At 48.8% G+C, this 18266-nt stretch overlaps 1 non-coding gene across 1 annotated transcript; it reads left to right on the plus strand.

Moving 5' to 3' along the window:
* Window positions 1-17238: 17238 nt before the first annotated feature.
* On the plus strand, window positions 17239-17400 carry LOC118977017 (U1 spliceosomal RNA). Its single transcript, XR_005064425.1, has one exon. It is a non-coding gene; the product is annotated as a U1 spliceosomal RNA (small nuclear RNA).
* Window positions 17401-18266: the final 866 nt, after the last annotated feature.

Consider the following 18266-nt stretch of genomic DNA (forward strand, 5'->3'; position numbering starts at 1 on the left):
AAGTGCAGGCAGCCCAAACCAACCAGCCTGCCATTCTGGGGGCGGAAGCTAATGTCTGCACCTCGCTCCAGTCCCCACCACATGCCCTGTGGCCCCGTCTTAGTGAAAAGGCTCTGGGAAGTCTGGCTGTGATGAAGGTCCCTGCAGCCTCTGCACCTGACACTGTCCTGCCCTCTTCCTGACACCAGACCTGACCTGGCCTGTACCCTTTGCCCCTCGGGAAACCAGTGGGCCTGGTGCCTTTGGGAAGGATGGCCCTCACGGCACTTATCAGAACCACAGACATACCCCTCAATAGGCACAAGCTACAGAGACGCCAACCCTGTTCTATTCTAGGAAGTGGTCACATGTAGGGAGGTCCAATCATGAGGTTATTTGGGGAAGGCTTCCTGGAAGGGAGGAGGTGTTTGACCAATTATTCAAAGTGTATTTGGTTGCCTTAACAGAAAAAGGGGAGGAAATCCAAGTGGTGGATGAGGGGACAGTTTGGAGGCAGGAGGATGTAGAAAGCTGGTTGTCTACAGAGGGGTCATGTCAACGTTGGTGCCTGGGGTGGCCAGGTCAGTGAGACATGAGTGGCCCGAGGCCACTCCTCGATGAGTAACTCAGGCTTAATGTGGGGTGCACACCTGGACACACAGTAGGTTTCCAAGCAGGGAGGTAATGGGTCCAGCTGGAATGTGTGAGATGAGCTGAAGCTGGGAGGTTGGAACAGGATTTCTGGGCAGAAACCCTGTCTTATCACAGAGTAAAGCCACACCACGGTAAAGACTGGAAAAACAGCCCTGGCCAGTGTAGCTCAGTTGGTTGGAGCATCGTCCCGTAACCAAAAGGTTGTAGGTTCAATACCCAGTCAGGGGAGTTACCTAGGTTACTGATTCCATACGACAGCCAGGTACATTCGATCCCTGGTCCTGGTGCATTGGTCCGGTCTCCGGTCTGTGCACGCACGGGAGGCAACTAGTCGATGCTTCTCTTTCACATCGATTTTTTCCTCTCTCCCTTCCTCTCTCTCTCAAAAAAAAAAAAAAAAGACAGAAAAAAGAAATGGGGTGGGAGGAGGATGCCTTTGGGAAGGAAAGGGGAAGGACATTCAAAGGAGGGAGAGAAGCAGGCCTGGGGGTTCACTTGCAGCAGGTTTCCAAAGGCAGGAGGGAAAAGTGACCCACCAACTGAAGCACAGCCAGCCCTCTGGCTGCTGAATAATACCTGGAAAGCAGTATGACCATTTGGAAAGAAATCCTTTCACATCTACAATCTGATTTGATCAGAACATCTCCAGGATGCAGGTCAAACATTATCTCCGTGTAACACGTGGGGGAAACGGGAGAGTAGGATCAGAGTGACTAGCCTGAGGCCCCAGTCACACCCCATTCCCTTTGGAAGGCAGGCCAAGTGTGGGAATGGAATCTTACGGAAGCTTCCATTGATCAGGCTTCCCTTTCCACAGGAGCCTTCCTGCCTTGCTCACAACCTTGTTCTCTGGCTTCCACAGGGTCAGCATCCCCAGGCATCCAGGTCCCAGGACACTAGGCTGCTAGGTCCCCCTTAGGACCTCAGACAGAGGCCTGCATGCCCTCCCACCTCAGGACAGACAGGGAAAGAGGGATCTGACTCATTGCACTTCCTGGCACTTTCCTCTGAACTCTCCTTGTGAGTTCATCTCTCCCCTAGGTCCCGCTGTGGGTTTGGATCATCCTCAGTTCAGACCCTTTCCATCCACCCTTCTACTGACCTGCAAGGGCCTCCTCTTGCCCCGCCCTCCCATCCTTTCTTGGGCATTTGGCTTTCTCTTATTGGAAAGGAGAACTGGCTGCATGGGAGCACGCTGCTGTTTTATTGCTTAGATTAGAGATTTTCCTATCAGCCCTGATGAGAGGCAGTTGAGGGGCTGTTCATGCCACCTGCTGCAAGAGGCCATTTTATTGCGGCTTCTCAAGTCTGGTTGTGCTTGGGCCACTGAGCAGCCCTCTGTCTAAAGAATTCCCTCCAGAATTGATAAAAAGTGACTTAACCCCAGGAGAAGGGGTGGGAGAGCCCTGCCAGTCCATGATGTCCCTTCTGTCAGAGTTGAGCCCAGCAGCAGTGCCTTGTTTTGGGGGTGGGGAGCAGGGGGAGAGGCGGTGCTGCAGGTGGCAGTGGTGGTCCATGGAGGTTGTCTGAAAACTGCTTATCTAGTCCCCTTTACAAAGGAAGAAACCGAGGTCAGGAAGGAAGTTGCTTGCCCAAGATGATTCAGAGTTCCATCAGGGTCTGTGACTTGGTCTGTGGCCACTGGGCCTTGCTCTTGTCCTCCCCTCTGAGGGCCCCTGCTCCACCAGCCCTCCACAGAACCAGCACCCGGGGGCTCTAAGCACAGGCCATGCACTGGCCACAGCTGCAGCGGTGAGCATGACACAGGCTCTGCTCCTCACCATCATGCCGCCTCTTAGCAAACCTGGGAGCTGCACATTTTCCCCACCCCAGCACAAGCCGTCACCCTGCCTGTCACTCAGGCTTCCAGCAACCAGAGCTAAATATAGAATTGAGGGCAGCGTTTTAAGTCATCATGGAGCAGACCTGCCTGGCCGAGTGGGGAGGGGGAGCTTAAGCTGAGTTAGGAGCTGGGCTGCGCTTCACTGATAAAGACTCGTTTCCATGAGACTGGCAATAGCCAGTGCTGGCCCTCCCGCTGCAAACAGAGCCCCGGACAGGGCTGCTGGAGCCTCATTCTGACCCCTCACCCCACATGCCGGCCTTCCCCGGGCACCAGTAATCTTCTGCCGACTTGCTCCTCCATCCCCTCTGTTTCCTTGACCCTGGGGCTTCGATTAGTCCCAAAGCCAGTGAAGACCTCACTTGTACATATCTGCCCTGCCCTCATGCTCATGGTCACAGGTTCCTGTGAGGGCCTGCAAAACAGAGAGATGAGGCCCAGGTCCTCCACTGGGCGTCTACAGGGCTTAGATTTGGAGGATTCTGCCGCTGGCAGAACCTGGACGTTGTTTTCAGAAGTTTACAAAGACGGAGTCACCACCAGATCATACCCATCTGCATTCCTTCTTCCTGTCCTTGGGCCACCGGCTTCTCTTTGCGGCTCCCTAGTCACGGGCCCGCTGACGCGCACTAACATCATGGCAGGGAAGTGAGTAGTATGGGGCAGGAGAAACCCCGGATTTGTTCCCACTCCCCAACACAGCTCCCCGCCCCCGAGACAGGGTCAGCTGCAGGCTGTGGGCGGAGCCGAGGGAAGAAAAGTGGGAAGAGAGATCAGATGAGCCTCCTAGAGCTACTCACTTGTCCTCAGAAATGCAGAAGAGGAACGAGGCCACTTCCCCTTGTACTTGGGCCTAATTGGGCGGGGGGGGGGGGGGGGGGGTCACCTGAGCACCCCTCCAACACCACCACGGAGATGAGACACTGCCTGCAGCCCTCCAAGGTGGCTGGTGTGCCAGTGCCTGTGTGTGAGCCGCCATGGCGGGGGGGGGCGGGGGGGGCGCACTGGAGAGCTGGAGAGGGCGGTGGCTCTACCCGAGGTCCACCCCCTCCCCACAGTGGCAAAGTGGGGACTGCCAACCCAAGAGCCTGCTTTCCAGGAACAGAAATAGTATGGAAGGGCACGGTGCAGGGTCTGGGGCTGCCTCATGCTTCTCTTCCTCGGGGATTCTGGGTAGAAATAATAATGAGGCTATTTATAACCACTTACCTCTGTAGAAGTCTTAAAGACCTTTCTCCAGAGGTTGTCACCATCTGCACAGCCGTCCCTCGTTTGATTTTCCGGACAACTGTACGAGTCTTTGGGGGCATCACCCACATCTGAGAGATGAGGAAACTGAAGCATGGGAAGGGATTGTCATGGGCTAACCAAGTCTCCCACTGCTAATAAGTGTCTGAGCAGGGACTAGACCCCAGATTTCCTCGAGTCTTCTCTTCAGTCACCCTATTGGAATGTGGTTTCAAAAAACCGAGGTTTTTCTCCTGGGATGTCCTAAAGTCTCCTTTAGGGGCAAAGTCCCCCAAAGGGCTTGTCCCCTAAGTCAGTTAGTCCAAGACTGATTTACCCAGTGCTTCCCATGGTCTATGCCCTGTACCAGGCCCCAGACAATAATTCATCTGTCAATAAAACATCATTCTTGTCATCAAAAAATTAATAATTGTATGGGGAGAGTGACAAACCCTTAGACCATCTATCTCAGTGCCACAAAGTTCATTAAAAAACCCAGGTGGCACAGAGAGGAGTTAGGAGCACAGAGAAAAAAAGCCCTAAGGCAGCCTGGAGATATCAGAGAGGGCTTCCTGGAGGAGGTGGTGCAACAACCAGTTTCTTTAGCCATTCTTGCTGATTGTGCTTCTTTTCTAAATGCCAAACCAAGTCAGTCTTCTCCCTGTCTATAACCCCAGGCTCTGGCTTCTTTCAGTACTGGTGCAACCAGATAGTAGCAGCTGGAGGGCCCTGACCCTGGGGGCCAGAACAAACCCATCCTGCAGCCCAGGGGTTGCCACAATCACTTCTCAAAATGGACGAGAGATTGGTTCCAAGTCCATTTCCACCATGGACTTGCCCCTCATGCAGCCATGGAAGGTATGGATATTAGGGTATAGTGGGTTACCCGATCCACCTGCCCAGCCTTAGCTCAGTCTCCCCAGGCATCATCTCAGCTGTGCAAAATGCTAACCTGCTTTCAGAAATCTGCTGATCAGAGTCTACGCGGCTCTAGCTAATTCCTGGCATTTAACACGTCTCTGTTTCTAACCTGGATCTGGCGCTTCTGTCATTGCTAAAACTTAACCTTTTCTTGTGTGATCTTTGGATGAGACAGGGCAGTTGTCTTATTTCTCAGAGCAAGGGGCCTCCGTAAACTCGAAAATAATCATCAAACCACCCCTAAGCTTCTCCACCTGGGGCTGGTGAATCTCAGTTACTATATCCATTAACTTATGGCCTTATCTTTACTTCCCCCAGGCCTCTCCCTCTTCCTTCAGTTGAGGAACCCAAGACTGGACAAAGAGTAGCCCTGAGAAGGTGGAAGTGGGCAGGAGCCACAGTAGATTCTGTAGGGTTGGCAGGTAGAGTACGGGGATGCAGCGGGTATCAGGTAATGAGGTTTAGCAGGGGCCAAACGACTTTCAAAGAAGGAAGTTCTGGCAGAACCCTGAGGTATAGCAACCCTAAGGAAAGGACAGATGGGTGAAAAGAAATTGATGAATACAATTGAGAAGGACCAGAGTTAAAAGAAAAAAGAAAAAAGAAAACAAAACAAAAACGAAAAACAAAAAATTCCCAGGAGACTGTGGTATCACAGAGGCCAAGGAAGAAATGCTTAAAAAAGAGGGAGGAGCCCTGGCCAAGTAGCTCAGTTGGTTAGAGTGATGGTCCCAATGTGCCAAAGTTGCTGGTTCCATCTCTGAGGAGGGCACTTACAAGAATCAACCAAAGAATGCATAAATAAGAACAACAGAGATCAACTTCTCTCTCTCGCTCGCTCAAAAAATCAGTAAGTGAAAAGTGCCAAAAAGAAAGGAAGAGGAGGGCTCACCAAGACGGAATGTTGCAGAGAGAGCACCTAAGACAGGGACTGAGACGCAACCATGGATTTCAAAATGAGGAGGTCGCTGGGGGGTCAAAGAGAACACCTGAGTGAAGAGGTGGCAGCGAAATGTGGGGACAGCCAGGGTAGGCCACTCTTCAGGTAAGTCTGGCTGTGAGGTGAAGGATGGGAGCCGGCTTCCAAGGTGGTGCCCCACCAGCCCCGCCTCCTGGTTTTCTCACCCTGTCGTCCCCTCCCACATGGTATCAGGGGTCGGTCTGTGGGACCCATGGAACACAGCAGACGTGATGAAACGCCACCTCCAAGGTTCTAATATAAAAGACAATGCAGCTTCCAGTTTAGCCTCTTTCACTCACGCTGGGGGGAAGCTAGCTGGCACATCACGAGGCTGACATGACAGGGAACGGAGGCCACCCACCAACAACCGTGAGTGATCCACGGTGGAATCAGGTCCTTCAGCTCCGCTCGAGCCTTCAGGTAATTGTGGCCTCGTCTTGACTGCACCCTCATAAGAGAGGCCAGACATCTTTCTTAGCTGATCCCAGATTCCTGACCCTCAGAAACTGGGTGAAATAATAAATATGTATTGTTTTGTGCTGGCTGTTTGAAGTTTTGAAATGCAGTAAATTTGTTACACAAGCAATAAATAATGAATACGGGGGGGATTGAGATAGAATGTGGGGATAAGAAAGAGGATTGTTTTGTTCTGTTTTTAAGGAGTGAATCTCAAACATATTTAAATGCTAATGAAAAGGAGCCAAGAGAGAGGAAGAAATGCAAGATAAGAAGTGGATGGAAAATCAATTGAATGAGGTTTCGAGGAGGTGGAAAGGGAGAGGATCCAAAGCACTCAAAGGAATGAGCCCGAGTTCTTCGGAGGACATCCGGACCCCTACCTCTTCCCTTGTGGCCAGAGAACAGAGGAGGAAAAGATAAAGGCTGTCTGATGTCAGGATGTTGGTGGAATTTCCGCCAGATGATTCAGCTCCTACTTTCGGGAAGGTTATCTGCCGAGACTGTGGAGGGAGATGATGGGGAAGGCAGTGTCTTGAGGAGACTGGAAAAAGTCTGAACGAGCTGATGGTGAGCTCTAGAGAGGGAGCTGGCAAAAAACAGGGAAGAAATTCGGGGTCTCTGGAAGGTCACTGATTGTGACGCCGGCTTTGACTGCGTAGGTCCCCCGGTCTTGGCAGCTGCCTGACTTTTCCCCAACAGCACCCAGTAGCTTAGTCAGAGGTGCAGAGAAGGCAAATATTTGAAATAACTTTGGACTTGGTTTTTGTCTAAAGGGTGTCACAAAAAGAAAAAAAAGGGCAATGGAGGTGAGGCTGTTAGTGTAAGAGCTGTTAGCAGAAATGGAATATGGACCCCAGGGTGGCCCAAGACAGAAGGGAGAACAAGAGGGGCTGGTCCAGAGAGAGGGAAGAACAAGTAAGGAACCGAAGGACCAAGAATATCACAGAACGTCACAGGAAAGGCTGTGGAGGGCACAAGGTGTGGGATTATGGCCTGCTGGCGGGGCGTTTGGGTTTAACACTCCGGAGATGCAGTAGGTCCAAGAGGACTAGGTTCAGGGGGTGGCTATGGCGTGGAAGGCTCAGCAAGAGACCAAGCTGTTGAAGGAATGGCCATGTAGATATGCTGTCATTCAGATAATGGCGACATTGAAGCTTGCAGCTGGTAATGTTGTCCTCAGAAGAGGGAGAGCAATGTCGTCCATGAATGAGGTTGACCCATGATAGCACCAAGGAAGAGCTGAGTGTGAAGCGGGCAGCAGGAACCCACAGCAGCCCGGTTTTCGTGAGAGAGGGTGGGGCTGGATGGTTTGTTGAGCCAGAGACCACCATCCCATCTCCTGAGCCAAGGGCTGAGAGAGAAGAGCGACTTCCACCTGAGATGGCCCAAAGGGAAACCAAGTCACAGTGCATCGGCCCAGGAAGTGAGGTGGAGGGAGAGCCCATTTTGGAGGGAGGGGGTGAAAGGAGGAAGCTCAGTGAGATGAGGATGAGAGTAAGAAAGAGCCTAGTTTACAGAAGGGACTATATCCTGGGGTCCTGGTGGCTTTAGCCAGCTACAATTTAGCTGGCTCCTTTTTAAAGGAGTCCACATGAGTAGTGCATTATTGCTGCTGGGAGAAATGGAGCCTCTCCGAAGGGGCTCTCAACAGCCCTGATTTTTCATGCTCTTGAGGGTGCCCTGGTCCAGGTGAGCAGGCTGGTGCCAGAACGTGGAGGAGGAGCTAGCAGTGGCCTCTGGTGGCTGGAGGGAAAGAGTTAGCTGAGGGCCAAATCACCCTGGCTGCCTGGAAGGGGCTTCAGGTCCACACACAGGCTCCTGGGGCACAGTCTGCCCAGTGGCCTGAGGATGCAGGGTACCGGGTGTGGTGTGGGAGGTGATCTGTTTGGCCCAAGTTTAGCCAGGAGTGAACACAAGTCCTTGCTAGACTCTAGGGCTCAGAGACCCACACTCAGAAGCCCCCATGTGACACGCCGTGTCTTCTCTTAGGCGGCCCCATTTCCTGGTGATTTCTAACCGACAGGGAGTTTGCCAACATTCTGACCCTGGGAATGGTCCCCACCGTGTCCCCTTCTCTCTGGAAATGTGCTGCTTGTGCTGCCCTGGCCAGCTGGAGGCACCCTGCCTCGCTCAGAGCTCCACCCTGACTTTTCCAAATAAATTTTCCTGGCATTTTGTCGCATCTTTCAAGATGCTGTCCACAGCACATGCACACTCACACACTGCCCCCGGCCCCTGCCATTTGCCAGCGGGAAGTTGAAGTGTGCTTCCCCAGTCCACTGTGGAGGAGTGGAGGGCAGGGAGGATGGGAGGGGGTCTCGGGGAATGTGGAGAGAAGAGAGTTCCCCAGACTCCGTTTTCTGGGTTTGATCTCCTTGTCCACAGGATGGGCCTAATCCTATCTGCTTACCTACTTCAGAGCAGTCATGTTCTGAAGAAGATCAATAAAATAATGTCTGTGTAAAACTTTTTATTAGCAGCACTGTTCAAACGCGCCCATTTAATTATTTTTCCAGGTACGAAGGAGAGCCACGTGGCTGCCGTAGTGGCCCACTGGGTTCTCCATAATCACTGGCATTTGCAAAGCACTTCTTAGTTTACAAAGCACTTTCAGAAACATGCAATCAATACTCGAAAATGCCCAGATGGAGCCTGACACACAGAATATGCTCCATAAATGACAGCTATTCTTTTCTCACTCAGTCATCACAGCTTCAGTTTACAAATGAGGGACCTGAAGCTGAGGGAGGTTAACGAACCTACCCCAAGTTCTCTCTGAAGCAGTCTGGAAGCTAAAGTCTTCCGATTCCAATCTTGGGCCGTGTAAATGACACGGCGTGCCTCTGCAGGCAACCATAGGCCTCTTACCTTGAAGACCCTAATTTTGGAGTGGGGAAGCAGTTACACTCGGGGAGGGGGAATGAGCTTTGCTCTGGCCTCTTCTCTGCCCCATTCTGCAGGACAACCCTAACAAGCAGCCTACAGAAAACCCAAATCCAGCAACAAATGGAGGAACGGGGAGTGGGGAGAGGGGAGAGGACAGACATAAACAGCCAAGCTGAGGACAGCCAGAGAAAGTGACTGTGACCGGCGAGGCGGAGAGCTGATGGATGGCACTGTCTCCGGAGGAGGAAAAGCAGGGCCCAGAGGACGCAGAGTGCGTGCCAGGGGCCCCAGGAGCGGCTGTGACAGCAGCTCTTGGTGAATCAGGCGTGCGAGGAGCTGCGTGTTCCTTCTCAGTGCAGGGTATTGATGGTTTATTGATCCAAGGCACGGGGAAAGGGTGACTGCAAGGAGAACTCTGCTCAGGGCTGGCGGGGCGGTGGGGGTGGGTGGGGAGGAGGGGTGGGATGGCTGGAAGTGGGGTGAGCAGGAACTATGGGCAAGGGTGGGAAGGGAAGCCCAGGGAGAGAGGAGGGGTGAGAGAGGACCAATGTGAAAGGAAAAGGCGTGCAGGCGGAGGGAGGAGTGACTCCTTTTGGAGCAGGTGAGGGCTTTGACCCAACACCCAGCTTGGTGGCCTGAGGTTAGCTGGGGTCTTTCTGGCAACTACAAAGGACCAGCAGCTCTGCCTTGCCCTCCCCCGGCCACTTCTCTCTGAAGGCTTTGGACACCCTGGCCGTACTCACAAGCCCACGCTGGTGCTAGATGCTTAGCATGCATCAGACAACATCCAGACAGTTGCAACAAAATTAGCCAATTTCCAAAACCCATTAAATACGCCTCCTGATAGCATCTAAGTGCCATTTTCAAAAGCGTAAACTGCCTGGGGAGGCTTCACTGTGAATAGTTCTGGACTGCCCTCTCCTCTCAGCAGGAGTCTATGGACTGAGAGGTCTCTCTGGGTGACTCATGCAGGGGGTTGGCCCTGACTCCTGGAATCCTGTAGCTGGGACGCTCAGTGCCTCCCTGGGAAGTTTAATTGCGCTCACCCAGCCCTGAATGATGAACACTGCAATGTACCAGGCTGCTGGACTGTGGGTTCCAGCTCCAACTTGGCACGAAACCTGGAGACCTGGCCTGCAACCCAGGCATGTGCCCTGACTGGGAATCAAACCAGCCACCCCTTGCTTCTCAGGCCAGATTCAATCCACTGAGCTGTACCAGCTGGGGCTATATTTTTATGTTTTTGATGTGTCTCCTTTAAATGGCATAGAGCTGGGGTTTGCTTCTTAAATATAGTTTAAGAATTGTTTACTATAGCATTCAGTCCATGTACATTTATTGTAATGCAATCAATGATATTTGGACTAATTTCTATGTTGTATTTTGTACTTTTTATTGTCTCATCCTTTCTGTGTTTTCTTTCCTTTTTTCTTGACTTCCTTTACATTAACTGAAATTTTTTTCACTCCATTTGTTTCTGGTTATAGTTTGGAAGATACATTCTGTACCATTCTTTTGGTGATTGTCTTAGGAAAATTCTTCATGCTTCAATTATTGAACTCTAAAGTGAGTTAGTCTTTTTACCCTTTCTTCGTAAAAACCTTGGAGCACTTAGGCTCTGTCTCCTGAGCCTGGGAAGCCTGTAAAATCTCAAACTTAAATTTACTAAGGTTGAGAGATATCCTCAGGGTGATAGCCAGCTTCAGTAATCTGTTCCATTTTTGAATTCCTTACTCTGCAGATTCCTTACTTTCTTGCCAAATAACTGGTGCATTAAAAATATTTTCTTGCCGTGGTTGGTGTGACCCAGTGGATTGAGCACTGGCCTGTGAAGGTCCCGGGTTCGATTTCCGGTCAGAGCACATGCCTGGGTTGTACGTCAAGTACTGAGTTGGAGGGGTGTGAGAGGCACACATATTAACACGCTGTAAGCCAGGCCATTCTCTCAACTAGCTTATTTTTGTGCATCTTAGAATAAATGTCCTTCTGTCATTTTTGATTAATTAAAAGAATAGTCTGGCATTACAAGGTAAAAACGTTGTTATCTGCTGTTACTGATCTGAATAAATCAGGACTTGGGGGCTGTTTTGCAGTCAAAACAAAATAAAGAAACAAGTTGGTTTCTGAAGCCAATAGAACTCTCCATTTCCTTTTTTTTTTTAAAGAAAAATCATTATCAGGACAGCCTCATTTTTTTCATTTACTCATCTTACAATAAATAACAAAAATTGAACTTATACATTCCTTCCAATAAATAGCATTTTGTCTGTCGGAGCCTCACACAAACAATTGATAAATCATGCAGGGTCCTAAGTGCATGAGGGGTTGAGAGAATTCAGGGGGTCAAAGTCGTTGGTAAAAGCTTCATGGCTTTTGACTGAATCACACTGAAGGAGAGGAGATGCTCCAGAGGTTTTCACCTCCACAGGGAAATCAGTCCTCCCCGCCCATCCCTCTCCACCACAGTTATTGACCCTACTTGCCCTGCCTGACCTGGGGACCCTGTGATTCCTGAAGGAAGTAGCTGTTATCTGTTCCCTTCCCGGCTGTACCCCGGGTCTCCTCTTGAGAGCTGAGTTCGTTTGTAGTTCTAGAATGTACGCTTCACTCATGTCATGTGTAAGCACTAAAGGCAGGTACCCAGGTCATTCAAAGAAGTCATGTCTTTCTCTCTAAGGCAAATACCCTCAGCTCCAGTTCAATCTGAGTGAAGGACTGTCCCAGATATTTCATACCCATCATACAACTTGCACCTTCCAAGAATCCCAGGCTACTGCCCAAATCCCTCTCCTCCCCTTCACAGTTGTGAAACACTTCCCTACCCGCTGTGATCATTTCTTCACTTCCCACTCACTCCTCAACCTTGGCTTCCACCCCATCACTCCATATCTACAGCTACGGCTAACGTCACCAGAGATTTCTGTGTCGTTGGATGCACTGAGCATCTCTCAGTCCTCATTTCACTGGGCCTTCCATCATCTTTGCACGTGGCTGAGCACTCCTTTCAGGAATCATTCCTCCCTTCGCTTCGGTAACCCCGATTTCTAGGCTTGGTTTCACCTCCCTCTCCCCTTTGTCCCCTTTTCAGGTTCATGCTTCTTACTGAACAGTTAAATGATAGGTTTTCTTAAGGCTGAAACCCAGGCCCTCTCATCTTTACACATAAAAAAATTCTTTTTATGTATTGATTTGCGGGGTTCGGGAAGGGAGACATCCGTTTGTTGTTCTACTCATCGATGCATTCGTTGGTTGATTCTTGTATGTGCCCTGACCGGGGGTCAAACCTACAACCTAGGCATAGTGGGATGCTGCTGTCACCAACTGAGCTGCCCAGCCAGGGCTCTTTGCACTATTCTTGATTCCTGGGGCATCTCATTCATATGCACAGCATCAATTGCTGTCTCTGCTAATTTTTCCCAAATGTGTATTTCCCATTCAGACTCACACATCCAGCAAGTGACCTGCTGGACAACTCAACTCGAATGTCTTAAGGGCACCACAAGCCAACAAATCCACAGTCACTCAGGTTCTTTTCTCCACAGCTGCTGATTCTCTGGGAGTCCTTTTCTTAGAGAAGGGTGCCAGCAGCCATACAATTGCTCAAAACAGAAATCTGGGCATTATTCCTGGCAAATTTCTCTCCCTCAATACCCTCACCCTGCCATATATATATATTCTATTTCCAAATCCTGTCCATTTTTATCTCCTAAATGGCTTGCTGATGTGTTCACTTCTCTCTATTTCCACGCCATTCTAAACTACCATCTTATTTCACCCAGACCACAATAGCTGGTATGCCTAAACTCACTTTACCACCTTTCCCCCCAAATCTATTCTTAGCCAAAGGTCTCTTTTAAAAGCAAATTTGATAATAGTGGCCTCTGCTTAAACCCTCAATGTCCCACCACTGATTTGAGTATTAAAAACAACACATTGTGAGACCCTGATTATCTCTCCCCCCTCATCTGATTCTTGGTTCCCTTTCATTCTCTTCCTTCCAACCTCACTGGCCTTTTTCCTTATCTGCACCACAGGACTTTTGCACATCCTATTTCTAGCTAGCTAGCTAGTTAGCTGTCCTCACTCTTTAGTGCTCATTTCAAGCACCACTTTGCCAGAAAAACCTTATCCAAAATTTTTTATCCCATCACCTCTCTCTATTATAGGTCCTTAAAGCACCATATTGCCATTTTTAGCCACACTCATCACAGTTGCAATTTTATATTTGTTAGTATGATTATTCAGTCATTGTCTGTGTTCTGCATTAGACTATAAGTTACAGCTGGTATTTCTCATAATTGTACCCAGTGCCTGGCTTACAGTGAGCACCCTGCAAGCATTCGTAGAATGAAGGATCAAAAAAGATAGGTACTATTTTTAAGACAGGCACTATTATTAATCCATGTTACATAATGAAAAATTTTTTGAGGTTTATAGAGGTTAAGTAATGTGCCCAGCTAAGCAGTGGCTGAGTCAAAATTTGGACCTGCTTTTCTGACCCCAGAACCTGTCTCTCTTAAGCAGAACTCTGCTTTTCAAGTGGACCAAACACCCAAACTGGGTTGACCAGCAGCTTTCTAAGGACAAGCGTTCCCTGCAGCTGCATCTGCCTAGTCCTGGAGATCAAAAACAGAATCCTGGAAATCAGAACAGAATCTCAGAGTCCTGGAGCTGGATGGGATTCAGAAATCAGCTGCTGAGCAGCGATCTGTCCAAAGACACAGCAAGATGGCGGCAGATTTAAGGTTAGAACTTCTAACTGCAAACTCAGTGCTTTCCACCCTGAATTCATCGTATCCATTCTGCCTCCTTTCCCAGGGCAGGAGCTTAGTGTCCAAGGTCCCAGGTCTGATCTGCCAAGAGCAGAGGTCTCCAAACTTTTTTGACTGTGGTCAATTCGTGATGGAGGGAGGAGCAGAAAGCAAAAGATGCCTGGATCTACCTGTTATCACTTTCCAGGATAAAAGAACTTAGGGCTATCTTATAAGCAAATTTAGGGGTACCCCTATGCATCTACTCAGATAGTAGGTATATAATTTGTTTTGCCCCAGGCAAGTTACTAAGCTGCTAAACCCATAGACTGCATTATCCAACTCCAGGGAAGAACCACGATTAAGTTCACTTTACAGATAAAGAAACTGAGGCTTAGAGAGATTAAATAATTTATCCTATCCAAAGTTACACAGTTTGTGGGGGACAGAGTGGGGATTTGAACCCAAAATGCTCTAGGTTGGCCCTAACTAGATAGCTGAGTTTATTAGAGAGTTGTCCTCATATGCCGTGGTTGTGGGTTCAATCACGTCAAGGCACGTACAAGAATCAACCAATGAATGCACAACTAAGTGGAATAACAAATCAGCGTTTCTCTCTCTCTCTCTCTTTTCCTTCCTCTATCTCTCTAAAATCAATCAATAAAAAAATTAAATGTTCTAGGTCTAGGCTTTTAAACCTTATACTAACTTCTTTCAAAAATATTTCTTTCACCACTGTTTACCTAATACATTTATCATTTCATTTGAACAGCTAGTTTAACAAAAGCAAAAGTGACATATTCTGTATGTTCAAATATGGAAAGATATATTATTAAGACAAAAAATCCATGGTGAGCTGTGTATGCATTACACATAACTAAAAAGTACATATACAAAGATGGCCTCTACAACGGCCATTAATCTGTTGGAAGCAGGCCTGGGGAGGCCATAAACAGGAAGCAGACAAAATACATCAATAAATAACAATAAAAAATGATAAGAAAATAGAGAAAAGCCCTGGCTGGTGTAGCTCAGTGGACTGAGCACCTACCTGCAAGCTGAAGGGCTGATGGTTTGATTCCCAGTCAGGGCACAGGCTTGGGCTGTGGGCCAGGCCCCCAGTGGGGTACACTCGAGAGGCAACCACGCATCCATCTTTCTCTCTCTCTCTTTCTCCCTCCCTTCCTCTCTCTCTAAAAATAAATTAAAAAAACATTTTTTAAAGAAAATAGGAGCCCTGGCTGGTGTGGCTCAGTGGATTGAGCACTGGCCTGTGAACCAAAGGGTCCTGGTTCGATTCCCAGTCAGGGCACATGCCTGAGGTGCAGGCCAGGTCCCCAGTTGGGGGCACATGAGAAACAACCACACACTGATGTTTCTCTCCCTCTTTCTACTTAACCTTCCCCTAAAATAAGTAAATACAATCTTTAAAAAAATAAAATAGGAGAAAAAACAGGAGGCAGCCTTTTACTCTTCACTCCCCTACTTCATGAGCTATTATTATGTGTTTAACTTTTTAAAACTTACCACATTTACTGTAAATGTAAATGCATGTCATTTCACAGTGTAGTTAACTAAATACCCACCACAAACCAAACCGGCAACAATTCAATCCCCTAATTCACACTCAGACCAACTCCCTTCAAAACGAAGGCAAAGCAGAGAGTAGTACAGTGATGCAGGCACTGGGTCTGATTGGGGTTCAAATCCCTGGTTCCACCACCTACCAGCTTATGATTTCAGGGAGGTTATTGAACCTCTATGAGCCTCAGTCTCCTTATATGTGAAATGGGGACAATCCTGTCTCCTAGGACAGTGGTTAGGATAAGGGAGATAAACTCATGTCAAACACTTAGTACAGAGTCTGACAGGCAGTGGACCATCAATGAGGCTAGTAGCCATTGTTATGCACCCCGGGCAGGAAAGTCACAAGCTTAGAAAGTCAGATCAACCATAGGGACTTTTGTAGGTCAGTTCGACCTGAAGTGGAACCCAAGGGCTGGAACCTCGGCAGGACTGTAACAGGGTGCAGCCAAGAGGGGGTCTCCAAACAGGGATTTGTAATGGGGTCCAGAAGAGCTTGGAGATCATTGGCTCCACACCACAGGGACCCACCTGCCCAGGAATGCTGGCAGCTGCGGCCAATTGTGGGAGGAGCCGGAAATGAGGCTGCAGAAAAAGATTGGCGCTGGGATTTAAACCCAGGCGCGGCAGCCATTTGGCATCTTTTGGGGAACCACACGGCTTGGGTGTCTTGTTGGGACCATGTGGCTTTGGCGGAGCGGAAACTACGCATTTCAGCAGTGTTTTGGGGACCACGCAGCTTTGGAAGTGTTCCCTTTGCTGCGGGGATGGTGCTGGGAACCTGACTCACAGACTTCTACTGCTTTCCTGAGATATAGTCCCTCAGACTGGTCAGAGGGAGAAGGAAGGACTGTGTGCATTTGTGAGTGTTCTAAAGAACTTTAGTCTGTATAACTTTTAAATAAATAGTAATTCCTTTCCTTTTCACCGATCTCTGGTATTGAGAGACATCTTTCCTCTCGCAGCGGGCAAAGGGAACCTAACACAAGGGAGGGACCCCCCAGAGAAAAAGGGGGGTCTTTTATACCATTCATCCCCATCCGCCAGTCTGTTCTGTAACGGGACAGCAATCCCTCAACCTAAATTCTGAAATCCAAAACTCCGTAGGACCAAAAGCTTTTCTGTAAGTCTAAGGCAGACGAATTCATTCGGAGGAGACCCTGAAATGCCCTGAGGCTATGTACCGACTGTATTGATCACACTTAGGGTGACTCGTCAGACGTTTTCTGGAGGAAATATTGATTGTTTGATTATGTGGTGCTGCCGGGGACCTCACTAAGGATTTTACATCGTATATGGTAGATGCACCACATCACATTGTTAAAATCTATAAAATTCTGAATTCTGAAAAACATCTGGCTCCAGGGGGTTCAGATAATGTATTGTAAGCCTGTCTTTCCCGTCAGGTTCTCAAGTTTTCCTGGTCCACGGCCCAACTTCTTCCAATCCATCATTGGCTAGGTCACAGGTTCGGGCAGGGGAACCTAGCTGAGAGTCAGCAACCTCCGGGAACACCTGAGAACTCAGCACTGTGGACAGCAGCACACCCCAGGGGAGCTGCCAAACAAATTTCCTAATCTCTTGGACCCGGGTTTCCTACCCTCAGGATTGACACACTGCAGTTTGCCTGAGAAATGCCAGCCTTGTTTCCTAGTAGTCAAACACAAGGTATGGGGGCAGAAAGGAGTGGGAAGCCAGTTGGTGTGGTGTGGGCAGAGGAAAGAAATGTGTTTCTTATCTTTTTCTTCCAGGCTCTTCTCCTCTGACACCATTAAAAGCCTGGCACACTCTGAATGTTTGTTTTCATCAAGTTCCCTTGCCTTTCCAATCTGCAAACTCTTCTGCCTGGTTTCCTTTCCTGAGCACTCTGTTTGGCCTAGCCCCTGGATTTTCTCGGCCTCACCTGTCCAGTGTGGGACGTAAAAAAAATAAATAAATAACTCTCATCCGCCTTCTGAATTCTTCTAGCTGCTATACTTACCTGGCATGGAAGATACGATGGTCCCGAAGGTGGTTTTCCCAGGGTGAGGCTTATCCACTGCACTCCAGGAGTGCTGATCCCTGCGATTTCCCCAAAAGTGGGAAACTCATCTGCATAGTTTGTGTGTGTGTGTGTGTGCATTTGCACTGTCCCCTAGAAAAATAAATGAATGAATGTATAGATTTTTCTAGCTGGGCTAATAACCAAATGAACAGAGACAGATTAACATGAGAAAATGTACAACATTTATTATAGATGTACATGTTAGGAGTGTCATAAAATGTGAACTCGGAAACACGTTGGAGAGCTGAGGCTGATGTGCCATTCTAGACCAGAGAGAAACAGGGCAGGGGTCTGGGATTCCCAAGGAAAAGTAGGTAATTCACAGGTGGTGGAAATAGCAGACGTGCGGCCAACAAGTTCTTATCGGGCCCCCCAGAAACAATAGGACACAGGAAATAAGCTTTGCTAGATTTCTTCCTGTCTGTCACATATGTGCTAATTCATATGTTCTCAGGTGATTATGCTAAGGTTCTCTTCCTGAAGCAGGTTAAAAAAAATCTGAATGGCTTTAGGCAGAAAGGGGGAGGGCCAAAATTTCTCTCCGTGTCAATTTGGTTTTCAATAACCAGATTAAAATCAGTATCTCAAGAGGCACATTGTGGGGAAGCAAAACTTTGATCCCCTCATCGGTAACCAGGTAACAAGGCAGAAACCTTGTTAGGAGTGGACATGAGGTTCCCAACGGACTCCTGCCAGCCCCAGTCACTCCAATAAAAGAGATGAAGTGAGCCCCAGTTTGCCACTGCCATCCCTGCTGGCATTACCATTAGGTCCCTGAGGGGAGAAGAGCAGGACTGAGGCAGTTTCCTTTGCTACTACTAAGTGAAGTCATATCCATCCAGTCCCTATGAACACAGTGTCCCAGCTGGCAAGTGTGGCATAAAGCCACAGTATGTGGGAGCTGCAAAGGACCTTCCAGCTTTTGGACTGGAGGCAGCAGCAGCAGGATGGCCACTT

Source organism: Sturnira hondurensis, unplaced genomic scaffold, assembly GCF_014824575.4.
Source record: "Sturnira hondurensis isolate 20B ecotype Veracruz unplaced genomic scaffold, ASM1482457v3 Scaffold0021143, whole genome shotgun sequence".
NCBI classification, from domain to species: Eukaryota; Metazoa; Chordata; class Mammalia; order Chiroptera; family Phyllostomidae; genus Sturnira; species Sturnira hondurensis.